Below are 18,022 nucleotides of genomic sequence, written 5' to 3' on the forward strand. Positions count from 1 at the left end.
AATGACTTTCATTTTACCTTTTAAATACCATTTAGATAGGTTAGTTCAAAAGGTTTGTAAAAGAATGATAGAAATAATAATAATCTATGTGTGTGTGGGTTCTAATACCGGTATACACATACAAGAGGTTATACAAACAGGGAGACACACTGGGGGTAATGGTCCTCAGTAGCTGGTCCAATTCTCTTATGAGCGATTTTGCAGCAAGAATGTCTGTCTTATGTGGGATGTCCACTAAGTGCTTGATACCTGATTACTCCAGAGGGGAAGGTGGTAACGTGGAAGTGTCTGCCGGCAGACTCCCTTCAGTATCCTCTTAACCAGAGGGGTACTCAGCGTGTCCAGGTGCAGCGATGTGTCAACTAGTTTCCTAGTATAGACCACCATGATGGATGCATGAACGGGAGAAAGAAACTGGAAGGAGGCTTGAATTTATCCCTGAAAAACTTTATCATAGAAGCAATATCATTCACATTAACCCATAACTATTTCTGTTACGAAGAGGATTTCTATCTGCAATGCAAGGGGACAGCTATGGGTACGAAATTTGCACCCTCCTACGCGAACCTCTTTCTAGCCCAGTGGGAAACAGAAACCATATGGAGCCCTGGAGAGCACAGCCAGAACCTACGATTTTGGGGAAGGTACATCAATGATATCATCATAATATGGGACGGAGATGAAGAAAGCCTGAAACAATTTACAGATGGGTCTGGTCTCATCTTTGCAGGTGATGGCGTCGCCATTCCCTGCCCCGCCGCCATCTGTATGCCGGAAGGGGACGCGCGCGCACGTCCCCTCCCGACGGTGCTGCCCTCGGTCGCCCGGTGCCCACACCGGGCTGATAATAAAGAAAATCAACGAATCAATAAATCTATGCTTTTATTATATTCTGTTTTCCTGACTGCTGCTATTATTGCTGCAGATGACTTTAGCTTGTTGCACAATGTACTATTCACTGCGTATGAGGCCTTCCCTTTGCGCTAAACAGTTATAATATGTCAGAAACGGCAGCCATTTTGTTGAACCATGACTTGCATAATATTATAAAATGGCTGATCATTCAGAACAGTGCTATAAAAGTGATTTCTTGTTGAGATTTGTTTTTGGTTTGGTAAGAATGTGATGTTGACAGTATAATGTAGCAAGGACAGAAAGCTAGTCTCCACAAACTGAATAATATGGGAACAAGGCCACACATGCGTAGACCCACAAGGCCACTGAAGTTGGGTTAATTATGACATCATGATTGAAAGCAAAGCTTTCCAATAAGACTCAATGCTTATGAGTAATTAATTAATGTGATAAAGGTTTAAATATCAGAGTTATAGAAGGAGGAGGAAGGCAGTTGAGGAAGAACAAGGAAGCACAGGGGGCTGGAGGTAATTATGAAGGAGGTTTAATCATGGCTGATCACTGTCCTTGAAAGGTGTCCATTTTGATTTGATTTAGAATTACTGTTTAAGTATTAGCTAATCAATTTTATGTTTCTTGTGTTAGTCTGCATTTGCAAATACCTGTAATGAAGCTATTCTTTAAGTAAAGCATTGTCATACATTTTATAACAAGGTTGTGTGGGTGTGCAATCATTTCAGCGTTGCCGTTATATTTAAAGGTAATAAAGTAAAAATATACAGGTTTGGGTTATCAATCATATCTAATCTTATCAGATAAATATCTGTGTTATCAGGGCGACCGCACCCCCCCCCCTCCCCCCCCGCAGCCTCCTCAGGTCCCCCCCCCCCCAGCATATCCAGCGGGAGGCGGACAGTATTGCATCCGCCTCGCCGCCTGGACACTGAGACGCGCGTGCGTGGGGGACGCACGCGCGTCTCAGTCAGATAGCGGTGCTGTGTTGCTGGCGATTGCCAGCAAAGACAAGACCTGATACATCTGTATAAGGAACATTACCCAGTTTGTTTTATCACTGTCTACTATTGTAAAGCGCAACGGAATCTGCTGCGCTATATAAGAGACTGCAGATAAATAAATTACTGGTAGAGTTCACCAGTACCATCAGCAAGAACAGCATCAACTACCTGGATCTGAACATATTTGTAGAAGAAGGCAAGATGTAAACAAAGACATACATAAAACAGACGGATTGAAATAGCTACCTCAATGCCACAAGTAACCATCATATACAATGGCTGAAAAACATCCCAGGAGGTCAGCTCAGAAGGATCCGGAGAAATTGCTCCAAGACTGAGGACTACGAAGCGCAATCAAAACAACTGATTGAAAATTTCAAAGAGAAGAGATACAACCCAGAACTCCTACAAAAAGAAAAAGATAGGATTGGAGGATTGGAAAGAAAGAACCTACTGAAGGCAAAAGGATGCAAAGTAGACAGGAAAAAGCAGGACGGACTCACCTTCGTCTCGGAGTACTCTTCACAGAGTAAGATGCTGGAGAAAAGCCTAAAAAAACATTGGCATGTGTTACAGGCAGACGAAGAACTAAAGGAATTCCTTCCAGAACGACCTCGCATCATATGAGAGCAGGGACCATTAGAAACAACTTGGTCCACAGCTACCTAAAGCCATCCACCCTGGTATCAAGTATAAGATCTATCACTTACACCAAAGGGGTTTCCAGGTGCGGAATCTGCACAGCCTGCAGAAGAACATACAATAAGGATACAAAAATGACCAAAAGTCACATCCTCTAACGGAAGGGAATATAAGAGACCGAATTACATGCAACACCACAGGGATCGTGTATATGTTGGAATGCCCGTGTGGGATCCAGTATATAGGGCAAACAAAAAAAGCTCCACATAAGAGTCCAGGAGCATATATGCAATATAAAGAACGGGAAAGATAACCATAGTGTATCAGCACACTATAAAGAAAAGCACAAAAGTGACCCCAGCACCTTAAAATTCACTGGACTCAAGAAAGTAACTATACCTTGGAGAGGGGGAAACCAGGAAACACTACTCATTAAGGAAGAAACAAAACTAATATATCATATGGGGACCCTCGCCCCCAAGGGCCTTAATATTGACTTTGAAATCTCAGCCTTTCTGAGATAAAAGCTAAAGGAGTATAAAAAAGGACACCAATCCAGAACACCAAAGGATGGGGTACCAAAGTTTACTGAAGATTTGAGGAGACAACGTGACTGTATCTGAGGAGATAACATGACATGACTTTATCCGGCCGTAGAAAATCTAGTTAATATAATAAGACCCTCAATCAAAGATATAGGCGAGACAACATGTGCCTATTTATATTTTATATGAGCACATACCACCTTTATATATAAAAAAAGCCCCCAGTTTACTAACTATGACCATAACTAAAATTCTAGACAAGGGCATAGATCCAACCATGTTTCACTTAAACACCAAAAATATAGTTGCCTATGAGGATTTATCATTACAATGCATCCGCCATATGTACACACCATACAATCACAGATTGCATAAGATTCATTAAGTGGAGCAACCTAGATACAATAAACATCAAGGAATGTATTTACCCATGAGGATGTAGGATTGCAATTCATCCGTCATACACACTATGCAATTGCAGATTGCACACTATTCACTAAGTAAAGTAATCTGTATACCCATTTATGTCCGTTATACCCCATGTGTCAAACACCCCAGCCCCCTCCTCCCCATGTATCCTAGGTCTCAAAAAATGGGAACCAAAAACTATAAGAAATTATCTATCAACAACCCCGCTGAACAAGAAAGTCCAAAGCTATAGCAGGAAATTCGGCGTACAAGTAACCACGGCAACCAGCCAAACAGAGTGAAGACACGGCGAGCAAGCAGACCTGTAACCAAGGCAACTAGCCATAAACAAAGTGAAGCGCCACATACATCACGCAGCTCAGGGCGGAAGTAAAACTAAGACTCCACAGAGGGAGAAGGGCGGAAGTTACGTCACGCCCAGCGAGAGACGGAGCGAGCGCTGAATTAGAACAGTGATAGCTGCCCAATGAGGAGAGGACAACTCACGCTGATCCCGCCCACCTCCAGGGGATAAAAGGGAGGCACGGAGAAGTAAGCCAGTTACTGCGATCATCCTGAAGAAGCCAGTTACTAGTTGACACATCGCTGCACCTGGACCCGCTGAGTACCCCTCTGGTTAAGAGGATACTGACGGGAGTCTGCCGGCAGACACTTCCACGTTACAACCTACCCCACTGGATAATTAGGAATCAAGCACTTAGTGGACATCCCACATAAAACTGAGACATTCTTGCTGCAAAATCGCAAGAGAATTGGACCAGCTACTGAGGACCATTACCCTCAGTGTGTCTCCCTGTTTGTATACCCTCCTTTTATGTGTATACCGGTATTAGAACCCACACACACATAGATTATTATTATTTCCTCTACCTTCCCCCATGGCAGCCATTACTATGGGTTCCTCCCTTCTGGGTAGTCCTTCGGAAAGACACCAGCCCCTATAAGAAGGCTCCACCTTCCGGATCCGGTGTCTTTTTTTTTCCGGGTAGTTTGATGGGCTTACCCTGTGTAGTGCTGCCTTATGTGCCTCTGCTCCGGTGTTTAAGTCCTGGCTGCAGTAGGAGGGTGTCCGGTCCCAGGGCTATTGCCAGTGTGCCGCATGCGATCCCCTGCAGGGGTGAGCTGGGTCGGCGGCATCCACAGGGGTGCTTGTCTATAGGGATAGTGTCTGCTGCGGCACTTCCCGGCCTGTGTTCCTCTCTGCAGAGAACAGGCGGGTGTCAGGCGGTGCACGTTGCAGCTCGGTGACGTCGGCTGGAAGACTTCATATGAATATCAAGTAGCCGGCTGGAGAAGAAGCCGGAAGACGCTGGAGACACGTGGACGCAGAAGAACTGTGAAGCGAACAGAGACGCTGACGGAGTGCGTGGACGGGTAAGTTACATGAAAGGTCCACTATATCACCAATGTGTGCTGGCATAATATAATAGAAGAATTTTATGCAGATCGGTGACAGTGTTTGGTGGCAGGCTGTGCCGCATTTGAGAGCACAGATTGAATTGATTCTACTGCTGCGAGTCAAGACCGTGATTGTTTGCTGTGTCTGGAGTTGTTAAAAGGTGATTTTCTAAAGGAATAGTATTTATCTTGGATTCGGTCTTATTATACAGAGCTGAATTTATTGTATGTTTCATAGTGCGCACCGCCTTAATTATTATGGAAGAGGAAAACCGGCAGGCTGCGAAAAAGTCAGGGTAAGCCCTAAAGGAGTTTTTTTTCTGTGCATATGGTGGTGGTCATTTTTTGTTTTATTTTTTGGTGACACCACTCTGATATATACTAAGAGGCATATGTTTGTTGGTAGGTCTGAGACCAGCAAAGAAAAGGAGGCTAAGGCCAAGCGTAAAAGATCTCATGTGGCTAAATGCAATTCATGTGATAAGACTTTGCCTGAGAAGCAGGTGGGCAACCTGTGTGAGGCTTGTAAGACCCCGCAGCAAATACCTATGGTGCAGATGACCAATTTGGTAGATATGCTGAGGAAATCTTTGTCTGATACATTTGTGACCAAGGATGATCTGTCTAAAATGAGGTCTAAGAGGAAACATGTTGTCCTGAGTGATTCTGATGAGTCAGTTGACGAAACAGGCAGTGTGCATTTGCTGGATCAAGACCCTGATATTGATGATGAGGATCAATTACAGGACAAGTCTGATTTCAGCCCTGATATGATCAATAACTTGTTATGAATGGAAGCACCCAGATAAGAGAATAGCAATTCCAAATAGGATTGCAAAAATGTATCCCTTTGAAAAGGAACAGGTATTGTCATTGGATGTGGATGCGGCCATTTCCCGGATATCTAGAAAAACCACGTTGCCACTAGAAGATGCAAACATCTTCAGGGATCCAATGGAAAGGAGAATTGAATTGGGTCTTAAAAGACAACATCTGGTAGGTGTCTTTGAAGCCTGCAGCAGCAATGGCGGTGACATCTAGGGTCCTCAGGGGCTGGTGTCCACAGCTTGAAGGGGATGTACTAGATGGAATAAAAAGATCTGAATTACTCAAGATGACTCAGGACATTCAATTGGCGGTCCAGTTTTTGTGTGAAGCCTCTATTGATTCTGCGTCTAGCTGCAAGGGCACGGGTTACCACAGCAGCTATCAGAAGAGCTTTGTGGCTAAAGCCATGGGCCGCAGATGTTCAATCTAAGAACAAATTGATGTCTCTTCCTTTTCAGGGGGATTACATGTTCGGGAAACAATTAGATGACCTAGTAACCAAGATTTCTGGAGGGAAGTCAGTCTGGCTACCTCAAGACAAGACTACTAAAAAAAGTATGCCTAACAAATTCAATAGATATCAGCCTCAAGAATATAGAGAAGCCAGAAGTTATAGGCCAGGCAGGGCCTATAGAAGGGGATCCTGGATGCCCAGGGCAAATTTTTGTGCCCAACGAGGCAGAGAAAATAAATTTCCCTTCAAGAAGGAGCAGCAATGATGCCGACCCACAAAGGGTAGGGGCCAGGCTGCTGAAATTTTACCAAGTCTGGCAAGGATCCACCATGGACAAGTGGGTCTTAGTGATTTATTCAGTCAGGTTACAAGATCGACTTCAGAAGACGCCCAGGGAATCTTGTAATAGAATCTCCTATTCCCAGGGACAAAGAGGAAAGGAAGGCTTTATTTTTAATTTTAGAAGAGCTGAAGGCTCAAGGTGTAGTCACCATAGTTCCAAAGGGGCAGGAACTTCAGGGATGGTACTCCTGTTTTTTCGTTATAAAAAAGGCGTCGGGAGGATTCCATACCATTTTAGATCTCAGACGGCTCAACAAATTGGTACAGATCAGACCGTTCAAGATGGAGTCGGTCAGGTCCATAGTTCCGGAGATAGGTCAAGGGGATTTTAGGACATCCATCGATCTCAAGGATGCGTATTTGCACGTTCCGATATTCGAGGGTCATCGGAAGTTTCTTCGTTTCAGAATACTGGGAATAAGTTATCAGTTTACAGCCCCACTATTCGGGTTGGCAACATCACCACAGACATTGTCGAAGGTGCTGGTGGTTCTGGTGGCAAGGTTAAGGCAAGAAGGCATAAAACTATGGCCTTACTTGGACGATATCCTTATCGTAGCAAGTTCAAGAGATAGTCATGCCTTACACAGAAAGAGTAATTCAATGTTTAGAAAAACACGGATGACTGATAAATCGAAAAAAGAGCCATTTGGTGCCAACTCAAAAGATTCAATACTTAGGAGTTATAATAGATTCACAAAGGATGAATGTGGCCTTAACTCCAGTCAGGAGAGCAAAATTGATTCAGCAAACCAGCATAATGATGGTGAAGTCTGTGGTACGGTCCCAAGACTGTATGAAAGTACTGGGTCTCATGGCGGCGGCTCTGGAAACAGTGGTCCAGGTTTCACATGAGAAAGTTAGACGTGTTTTCTAACACAATGGAACAAAGGCAACAAGGACTTAACACAAAAGATAGTTTTGACAAGGGCTGCAAAATCAGATTTGGCCTGGAGGTCAGACGAGGATCGGTTGGGAAAAGGAAAATCTTTTGCCCTCATGGATCAAGTAGTCGTGACCACAGATGCCAGCCAGGTAGGCTGGGGGGCGACATGTGGCCCAGAGATAGCACAAGGAGGATGGTCTCCCCCATGACAAAAGGCGCACTCCAATGTAAGGGAGATGGAGGCGGTAGTCAGGGCATGTCACCAGTTTCAACAACAACTGCAAAGCAAGGAACTCATTGTCAGGTCAGACAATCGGGCCGTAGTGGCATACATAAATCGTCAAGGGGGGACAAGAAGTCGCAACCTGATGGAAGTGGCAGAAAGGTTGCTTTGTTGGGCAGAGAGGCATGTACTAAACATAATGTCAGTGTTCCTAACAGGGAAAGAAAACTATATGTCGGACAAACTAAGCAGAAGGAGGTGCTTACCAGGAGAGTGGTCCCTCAACGATGAGATCTTCAATGTGCTAGTGAAGAAATGGGGGTGTCCACAAGTCGACCTCATGGCCTCAGGAGAAAACAAGAAGGTACCAATATACTTTTCCCGTTTCAAAGATCAGCATGCGGAGCAATGGGACGCTCTGACAGCCACTTGGTGGATGAAGCGGGCTTATGTATTTCCTCTGATTCCGGTGATCTCAAGATTGTTAAGGAAAATTCAAAGAGAGCAGGTGGAGGTGATAGCGGTGCTACCTTATTGGCCGCGAAGAGCATGGTTCGCTTCGGTATGTCAGATGGCAGTGGAGGAACCGTGGGTGCTGCCATCGAGGTCCGACCTTCTGGTTCAGGGTCGAATATGTCGGTCACAGCCGTTGACCTGGAAGTTGACGGCTTGGTTGTTGAGACCAAATCACTGACTGAGAGGTTTTGAAAGAGAAGTAATTCAAACGTTGCTTAAAGCAAGGAAAGGGTCCACCTCAGCTGCGTATTACAAGGTGTGGAGAAAGTATGTGTCGAGATGCAAAGAAAAAATGCAATCACCAAAGAAGGTTGCTTCAGTGCTAAGTTTCCTGCAAGTAGGTCTACAGATGGGACTGTCTTTGAGCACTTTAAAGGTACAAGTCTCGGCCTTGTCGGCAATGTTAGACTGGGACTTGGCAGGGGACAGGTATGTACGAAGATTCATACAAGCAGTAAGAAGGCTGAAAGCCAAATTCAGGTCACCTCTTGCACCATGGGACTTTAATTTAGTCCTAGGGGTCCTTATGGAGGATCCTTTTGAGCCTCTTCATGAGATTTCATTATTGTTTCTTTCATGGAAAGTTCTGTTCTTAGTAGCAATTACTTCCGCAAGATGAATTTCGGAATTACAAGCCTAATGGGCAGAAGAGCCTTTTTTAAATTTCTTTGAAAACAGGGTAGTTCTGCACACTAACCCTCAATTTCTGCCGAAGGTTGTGACTGAGTTTCACATAAACCAAGAAATTTTTACCATCTTTTTGTATGAATCCAGCGAATGAGAAGGAAGGTAGTTTGCATAATTTGGATATAGTAACGGCTCTAAAGATTTATGTTCAGAGAACAAAGGATGTGCGTTCAGTCAAAAATCTTTTTGTTTTAACAAGCGGTAGCAGAAAGGGGCAGATGGCCTCAAAAGCAACATAAGCCAGGTGGATTAAGGACTGTATCCTCAACGCTTATCAGGTGAAACAGAGAGAACCTCCAGATAGCCTGAAGGCTCATTCCACGAGAGTAGTCGCCTCATCTTGGGCGGAGAGAGGATCCGCTTCAGTGGAGGAACTATGTAAAGCGGCAGGATGGTCGTCTATACATACATTTACAAAGCATTACAGGATAGATGTAATGTCTTCAGCCGATGCTAAGTTCGGAAGGAAAGTTCTTGGCGCGGCACTGAAGATATGAAGATGATTTTCGAAATTATGATTTACAGTTATTTAATTCTGAGGAAGCAACAGTGTGTTTGTTGTGAGTATGCCCTCCCGAAAAAGTGAACTGCTGGGGTATTACCCATAGTAATGGCTGCCATGGGGGAAGGTAGAGGAAATATCAGATTATTACCTTTTTAATATATTTTCCTCTACTCCACCATGGCAGTTTATATTCCCGTCCCTTATGTATTATTAGCTGTATTGTGTTGTGTGGAATAATTTTTTTTATATATATTAAAGCTGGAGATTTCAAGATCCGGGGGTTTGAGCCTTCTTATAGGGGCTGGTGTCTTTTTTTTTCTTTTCCGAAGGACTACCCAGAAGGGAGGAACCCATAGTAATGGCTGCCATGGTGGAGTAGAGTAAAACATATTACCAGGTAATAATCTGATATTTTTATAAACCTTTTCAACTAACCTATCTAAATGGTATTTAAAAGGTAAAATGAAAGTCATTGCATGCTTTTTTAATTATTGATTATAGCCCATTGCATTTCTGTAACGGAAAAAAAATACTCATGTACTTTTAAATAAATATTATCGGGTTTTTTTCTACAACTCCAACAGTGGTGACTGCATTATTACTTTAGATTAGAGATTATTGTAATCACTCCAAGAAGGTATACCCATAGCGCAGAGTGACACTGCAAGGTGTAAACACCCCCCCCAACTAGCTTTAATAAGAGGTACTGGTAGTATACCTCTACACTCACTGCAGGTCAGCTGTGTTGGGGGCAAGGATACGGAGTCCTCTATATTGTGGATGCTCTGTGTGGCTGGAGCTCAGGCAAAGTGCTAGGAGCGTAGGGAGTTGGTCCTCTACTGAATTGGCCATATCTATACTCCTGGTATGCTGGGGCCTTTGGAAAATGTGCTGGATATTATGAGTAATGCGGATGAGGTGTATACCCACGAGCAAATATTTATTTGAAGAAGGCAAATTCTGTCCTGCATGTCCTTTAATTGATCCAAGAAAGAATGCTGTAGCAGTCTTTCATTCTCTAAGAACTCCACCCGAGCATCCTCCTTGGCCTGTATGTCTGTGTCCATATCCCGCAGCTTTTCTATTACTATGGTCGAGAATGCTCTTGCTGCTTGTTCAGGACGGCTTTATTTTTTCTTCTTTGGCTGCTTGTTGTAAACTGCAAGTGGGACAAACAAACACTATTAGTAAAAAGAATAGGCTAAAATAGCAGAGGTGTTTACATGTGCTTGTGGCCCTATCCCACCTACTCACTAGTGGCACTCTGCAACACAAACCGTTGAGATTACTGGGAGAAATGTTTGTTGCATATTATATTTTTTACTTCCCATTTGACCGCAGATGTGGTGTTTGTCACCGGGTCGGCTGCTTCATTGTGTCTGACAAGAGAGGCTTATCGAGTCCACCGTACTCTTCGCACAATCACCCGAAATCAAGAGCAGAGAAGATGGGCACATTTCCTCCTCTGCCCTAATTAGCAGCCGCTCCTTGACTTCAGCATCAAACCAATTGCTGGCAGCCATATTGATGAAGACTGAACAGGCTGAACAGCAGTGTGTGCTGGGGCAGCCTGTGGTGCTGTAGGCAAAGTGGGAGGTGGCTGCTAGAGCCACCTATGGTGCAGCAGGGAAAAGTGAGGAGGACAGACATACAGCACATGTGCACAGAATGGGGTCCTCTAAGCATGTGCGTTGTTTGCGAGGCTCTGAGTGATTACGTTTTCCAGGTCTCCGCACAGAATTACAAATGACATTATTAGCTCCACCTTTGGATCTTTAAATGTGTCTGAATAATGAGTGCACCTGCTGGGTGACCTGGAAAACGTGTACTGTTGGGGTTACTTGAGGGCTAGGGTTGGGAACCACTGTGCTAGTGAAAAAGCAGTATAATGTATATTACTGGCATTCAGATAAATATTTTATGTAAGGAAGATGCAAGCAGTGTCAAGGTGTTTGATTACAAGTTTACATATAAACAATAGTTTTATTTATATTTTTTCATTTTTATGTACACCATTTAGTAGTTTTTTGTTTTTTTTTCATGTTTTGGGTAAACACAGTTGCTCAACCCAGAATAGCATTGTTTGAATTAGGGTAATGATTCAATGTGGAAAATTTTAAATACTAAAACTTTACAATTTTTTTATTTGGCCTCATTGGGTCACCAGCATGATGGTCGACACTGGGGTTTTTACTGTTTTTTTAATTTATTTTTTGCCAAAATGTGGTGACAGGCGTTATTTCATGCCCTACCATCCACCAGGACAGGGCTGGGCATCGGCCCTCCAGATGTTGATGAACTACAAATCCCAGCATGCCTTGCATCAGTTTCAGCATGGCCACATAGCAAAACTAATGCAAAGCATCCTGGGATGTGTAGTTCACTAATATCTGGAGGGCCGGTGTTGCCCAGCCCTGCACTAGGACATGGTGGGCGAATAAAATATTGTGCTGAGTATAGCGAGCACCGTGCCCGAAGCATGGCAAATGCAGCGGTGCTACGCTTTAGTGTGAATGTTGACTGTGTTGACATTTCGGTTTAAAAAGAGCATACGGTACTTGTTTCCTAGCACGGCGCCTGTCGGGTTGATCACATGCCTTAAGTTTAAGGTACTTAAGGCATGCGATGGACCCGATTTTATGTCAATCACCAGTGTATTTGCCGGTGAAAGAGAAAATCGCGTTGATCGGGTCCATCGCGGCCCATTATAAAGGGCCGCTATGTGACCGACGCTATTAACGCGATTTCCCCATAGAGAATAATGTTAAATTATTTTTAAAGTTAAAATCTGGTCGATCAACCCTATTTTACATAGGGAACAATGGGAAAGGGGCCAATATGGCCAATTTCTCATTGCATATGGTTAGAAAGTATGGTTAATGCCCCCCCATTGTTAACACCACCCCACTATTGACGCCAACCCGAAGCGTGGCAAGCGCAGCAGTACGCGTCCTCCGTCCTTTTCATACCCCCACTATCCACGTCGGCGTGGAGTTGATTTTATATAGTGTGGTGAGTGCAGCGAGGGGACGCGCATACCTGTGAAATTATGCGCGTCCCCTCGTGGGGCTTGCTGCGCTCGCCACACTATATAAAATCAACTCCACGCCGACGTGGATAGTGGGGGTATGAAAAGGTAGGAGGGCGCATACCGCTGCGCTCGCCACGCTTCGGGTTGGCGTCAATAGTGGGGTGGCGTTAACAATGGAGGGCCATTTCACCCATCAGCGGGGGTTTGCTATTAAAATGGGGGGTTTTGGGGCTTTTTACATTGAAATCAATGTAAAATCGGGTCTCAGGGACCATTTTACATTGATTCCAATGTAAAAATTGGGTCGACTGCGTCAGTCACATCGCATGCGATTTGGTTGGCATGCGATCGACGCGATTTTTCTGACCTGATCAATACAATCAAAATCGTGGGCGCCGTGCTAGGAAACAAGTACCGAGCATACTTTTTTTATTTTTTTGTATACAAATTTGAATTCAATTTTTTACATATAAAATATATACACAAACAAATGATCTTTAAGGATATCAAGTAGAAAAAGAAATACAAGCTTCAATCACAATCATTGTAGTTTACAAATATTCCAGTATTTCTTACAATTTATCTATTGTTATTCAAGATTAATACCCTATATATCCAAACAATAAAAAAGACCTAAACAAGAAGAACAAAGGGAGAAAAAAAGGGAGGAGAGAGGGATAGGGGAAACCCTCTTGTTACTATTTCTTACATTCTAAACCATCTTAATCTATTACAGATGTCATATATGTTTTAAAATCATCAGAGGATCTATATTCCATTCACCAAAACCATGTCTTTGTAAAATTATTTTTTTGTCTATGGGTTCGTTCAATAGATCCTCCATTGACATAAAATAATCTTGCAAACCAATCCTTGCACGATGGAGATGGAGAGACTATCTATTTTGGTCGCCAAGGTGGCGGCGTGGGCTTTCTCCTCTCAGCGTCCTGCACCTACATTGTCATTTACCCTGAACCCTTTTTCCTCCTTTGAGTCTCACTCTATCCGTCTGTACTACCCCTACAACCTCCAATCAATCGTCCCCCTGGCCCTATCTCCCAATTTCTTGACAATTTTGCTGCCTGGCTTCCACACTTCCTCTACTTTGACCTATCTTCTGTCATTCTTGATGTCTTTAATATCCCCTGGATAACCCCGCTGATCCTGGCAACTCTAAACTCCTCTCTCTACTCCTCTCATGGCCTGTCTCAGTGGACTACCTCTCCCACCCACATCCAAGGACACTCCCTCGATCTCGTCTTCTCGAGCTCTTGTTCCCTTAGCGACTACACGATCTCAGCTTTTCCTCTTTCGGACCATCACCTCATCTCCTTCTCCCACCCCCCCCCACCCCCTCCCAAGCGCATTTTCTCACGGCATAAAGTCAACACACTTTATATTGCTGCCTTCTCTGACACGCTGTGTCCTCTTCTCGCCGCCACTTCCTGCCCGAACCTCGCAGCCTCCCTCAATAACGACACCCTATCTTGGGCATTGGACTCTTAACTGCCCTCCCTCCTCTATCCCCCTTCGATGCTCCAACCCCCATCCGTGGCACTCTCCTATCACCCGATTCCTTAAAAAGTGCTCTCACACTGCTGAGCGCTTCTGGAAGAAATCACGCTCCCTCGTGTATTATCTCCATTTTAAATTCATTATTTTCTCCTTTAGCTCTGCCTTTGCTCTGACCAAGGAATCCTACTTTAAGTCCCTCATCCTTTCCCAATCATCCAACCCCGCAGGCTCTTGGCCACCTTCAACTCCTTGCTCTTCCGTCCTCCATCGTAGCCGCTGATTTTGCTACCTACTTTTCAACCAAAATCTCCTCTCAGTACTGCAATCACTGCTGCCATGACCTCACCCTCTCCCTCCTCCCCTCCAACATCTCCACTCCCCTCCTTTTCACCCCTGTCCTCATTTTACCCCACCACTGCCGCTGAAGTCCATTCTATCCTTCAATCCGCTTCTCCTTCCACCTGCCCGCTCGATCCTATCCCCTCCAATATTATCCGTCGTCTCAGTCCGTAGGTCTGCTCTCACCTGGCTCACCTCTTTAATCTTTCCCTATCCTCTGGGATCTTCCTCCTCTTCCTTCAAACACGCTCTTGTCTCCCCAATTCTCAAAAAATCAGATCTGGACCCCAACTCTCCGTCCAACTACAGGCCCATTTCCCTCCTCCCTTTTGCCTCCAAGCTCCTAGAACGTCTGGCCTATATTAGTCTCCTAAGCCACCTTACTGCTAACTCCATTCTAGATCCCCTCCAATCCGAGTTCTGCCCTTTACATTCCACTGAAACTGCCCTGACCAAAGTCACTAACGATCTACTATTGGCTAAATCCAAAGGCCTCTATCCTCATCCAGCTTGATCGGCCGGCTGCCTTTGACACTGTTGACCACACTCTCCTGCTCAACACCCCCCGCTCCTTTGGCATCACTGGCACGGTCTTCTCCTAGTTCACCTCATACCTCTCTGATCGCTCCTTCTCAATCTCCACTCCGAGCTCCCTCATTAGCTCCTACGGCTTCCATTACCACCTTTATGCTGATGATACCCTAATCTATCGCTCCTCCCCCGACCTATCCCCATCACTCCTGTTCAAGGTCTCTGAATGCCTCATGGCAATCTCAGCCTGGATGACCCAAGTCTTCCTGAAACTAAACATGGCTAAAACTGAATTTCTAATCTTCCATCCCCCGAACATTCCCCTCTTCTCTCAGCATTGGTGAAACCGAGATCACCTCCACCAACCAAACGCGCTGCCTCGGTGTCATCATTGACTCCTCCCTCTCTTTCACCCCCACATTTGTGTTCTCTCACAGTCTTGCCGATTTCACCTCCGCAACATCAGACTATTCCTCTCCACTGATGCGACCAAAATTCTCATTCACTCTAGTCATCTCCCGCCTTGACTACTGCAACATCCTTCTCTCCGGGCTACCTCTCCAATCCATTCTAAACACCACTGCTAGTCTCATCTTCCTCTCCTGCCGCTCTACCTCCGCCTCCCCCCTCTGTCTATCTCTTCACTGGCTCCCCATTCCTTTCAGAGTTCTCTTTAAACTCACCACCACCACCTACAAGGCTCTCTCCTCCTCCACCGCTCCTTACCTCTCTTCACTGATCTCTATCCACACTCCCTCCCGTCCTCTTCGCTCAGCTGCCGACCGCCTCCTGACCTCTCACCTAATCACCTACTCCCATTCCCGTGTCCAAAACTTCTCTTGCGCTGCCCCCTGCACTGGAACAACCTCCTGCCACCCATCAGGCTTTCTGATTCCCTTACCTCCTTCAAGCGCTCCCTCAAAACACACTTCTTCCGACTAGCCCATCCCTCCTCCTAACCTTTCGCTCCTCCTATCCAGCCTACCCTACCCCTCCATCCGTTCCTACTTATACTATTGTTTTTCATTCGTCCACCCACCTCCTTTTAGTCTGTTAACTCTTATGAGTAGGGACCTCCTTCCTCACATACTCACCCTACCTCTTTACCTCACCAGTGCTCCTGCCCTGTTCTTCCCTTCCTCTACTTCATCTTCAGTCTCCTCAACAATTTCGACACCTACTTCAGAATTGATGCTGATTTTAGTTCTACCAGCTATACCCCTATTTATCAACACACCCTGTACGTTACTCTTTAATTTGTTTTTGTGCTATGTACGGTGCTGCGGACACTTTGTTGCACCTTAACTACTACTACTATTTCCATCTTGCTGGAATCACTGCTCGTGCCGCGTTACCTATATGTTTTAACAAGGAATTTTTATATTCTGAAGGAGTTTGAGTGGTTAAGCAACCAAAAAGCAGGGTATGTTGGTTTTGTAGCATTTAAAATATGCTGTTACCATGATAACGTCAGACCAATATCTTTTCATTTTGGTTCAGCTCCACCAGATATATTTCAGTGTACCTACTTCTCGCATACCTCTCCAACAGGTTTGAGGAGTTGAAGGATATATTGCATGTAATAGAGGGGTTCCTGTACCATCTCATCATAATTGTATATTGTTTCCTTTATTACAATGCACTAGGAACTATAGTGTGTTTTTAAGCAAATATTTTGCCACTCTTTTTCTGTTAACGTAATCCCCAATTCTTTTCCCCAGGTTCAAACCCAATGGGGAATCTGGAAGTCATATTTTTGTAGTAATAATTTATAGAGAGTTGAGGTTCTATTAGATTGGATATTTACCGCTACACACATATTTTTTTCAAAACTCGTGAGTTCTCTTTTTGCCATACTCTCTCTATCACCTGTCATTAGATAATGCCTTATCTGGATGAATTTCCAGAAGTCAGATTGGGGTATTTTTCATTGATCGCAAATCATTTGTTATAACTTAACTCCAGTAGAGTTCACCAGCTGACCTACTCTAAAAAGACCTTCTTGGGACCATTCTGGAAAAACATCTAGAATTTAATCCTGGTAAGAAGGATTGATTTGCAATGAAAGAGGTTAAGGGGCCAAATTTATAAGATACATTCACATTGCTTCTAATGTTATTCCAAATAGTTAGTCGCATTGATAGTTGGGTGTATAGGGGACGGCTTGTATAATTTAGGGGTCCATGGTAAAATCTCTATCGGGAAAGGTATAACTGACGCCTCAATGTTTACCCACTGTTTGTTGTCTCTCCCTCTACTCCACTCTAGAATCCTATTTAAATGAATAGCTTGATAGTACAGCTTAAAGTCCGGTGCCGCAACGATTTATCGCCGGGGCACACTCCCATCACTGGCAATATGGTCACCAGCGACCATCTTGTCCGTGATATTAGCAAACATTGCTGCCGTGTGTACACGGCTTTAAGCCTAGGATATTTTTCCCCCAGATAAATTGCCTAATTAATGCATCCAGTGATTTAAACCAGCATTCCGGAATCTGTATTGGTAGTGTCTGAAATAAATATAGACATTTTGGCAAAGTGTTCATTTTAAGTGCGTTTATCCTTCCTATCCAGGAAAGTTGTTACCTATTCCATCTGGAGAGTTCAGATCGTAGTGAAGAGATTAGTGCAGTCAAATTAGTGGAATAAAGATAGTTTAAATTTGTTGTGTATTTTATACCTAGGTAAGTGATATATGTGGAACTCCATATGAATGGGAAAGCTGATTGTAGTTTTACAATTTCTTCAAGTGGGGCTAAAATATTTAATGCAAGTGATTTCGAAAAATGTATTTTAAAATATGAAAGTGCACCAAATCTTCTAAACTCAATCATTAAATGTGGAATTGAAGTAGTTGGATGAACAGTGGAGACACAGAGGTCATCTGCGAATAGTGACATTTTATATTCACTCTCCTATTCGTATTCCTGGGATACTTTTATTGGCTCTTATAGCAAGGGCCAAGGCCTCTATACACAACACAAAAATAAGGGGAGAGAAAGGGCACCCCTGTCTCGTACCATTGCCAATTCCAAATGAATCTGACTGTGTGCCATTTACCTTCACTCTTGCTGACGGCCCCCCTATATAGAGTCAAAATCCTATGTAATGCCGTTGGACCCAATCCCATGTGCTCCAGTATTGATCTCATGAATGTCCAGTTCACTCTGTCAAATGCTTTTTCAGCATCTGTCGACAAATGGATCATTGGAATATTTTTTTGGGGAGACATTGAATTAAGCTGATAATTTTTGAAGTATTATCTTGGGCTTCTCGTC

The 18,022-nt window shown here is 44.1% G+C and overlaps 1 long non-coding RNA gene across 1 annotated transcript in view; it reads right to left on the minus strand.

The window, feature by feature from the left end:
• Positions 1-9,993: 9,993 nt before the first annotated feature.
• Positions 9,994-18,022, minus strand: part of LOC146062589 (uncharacterized) — a 53,448-nt gene continuing 45,419 nt past the window's right edge. Inside the window, exon 4 of the long non-coding RNA XR_014471412.1 lies at positions 9,994-10,485. This is a non-coding gene — a long non-coding RNA (uncharacterized LOC146062589). The remainder of the gene's footprint in view (positions 10,486-18,022) is intronic.

This window comes from Crinia signifera, chromosome 3 (assembly GCF_055691185.1).
Source record: "Crinia signifera chromosome 3, ASM5569118v1, whole genome shotgun sequence".
Taxonomy (NCBI): Eukaryota; Metazoa; Chordata; class Amphibia; order Anura; family Myobatrachidae; genus Crinia; species Crinia signifera.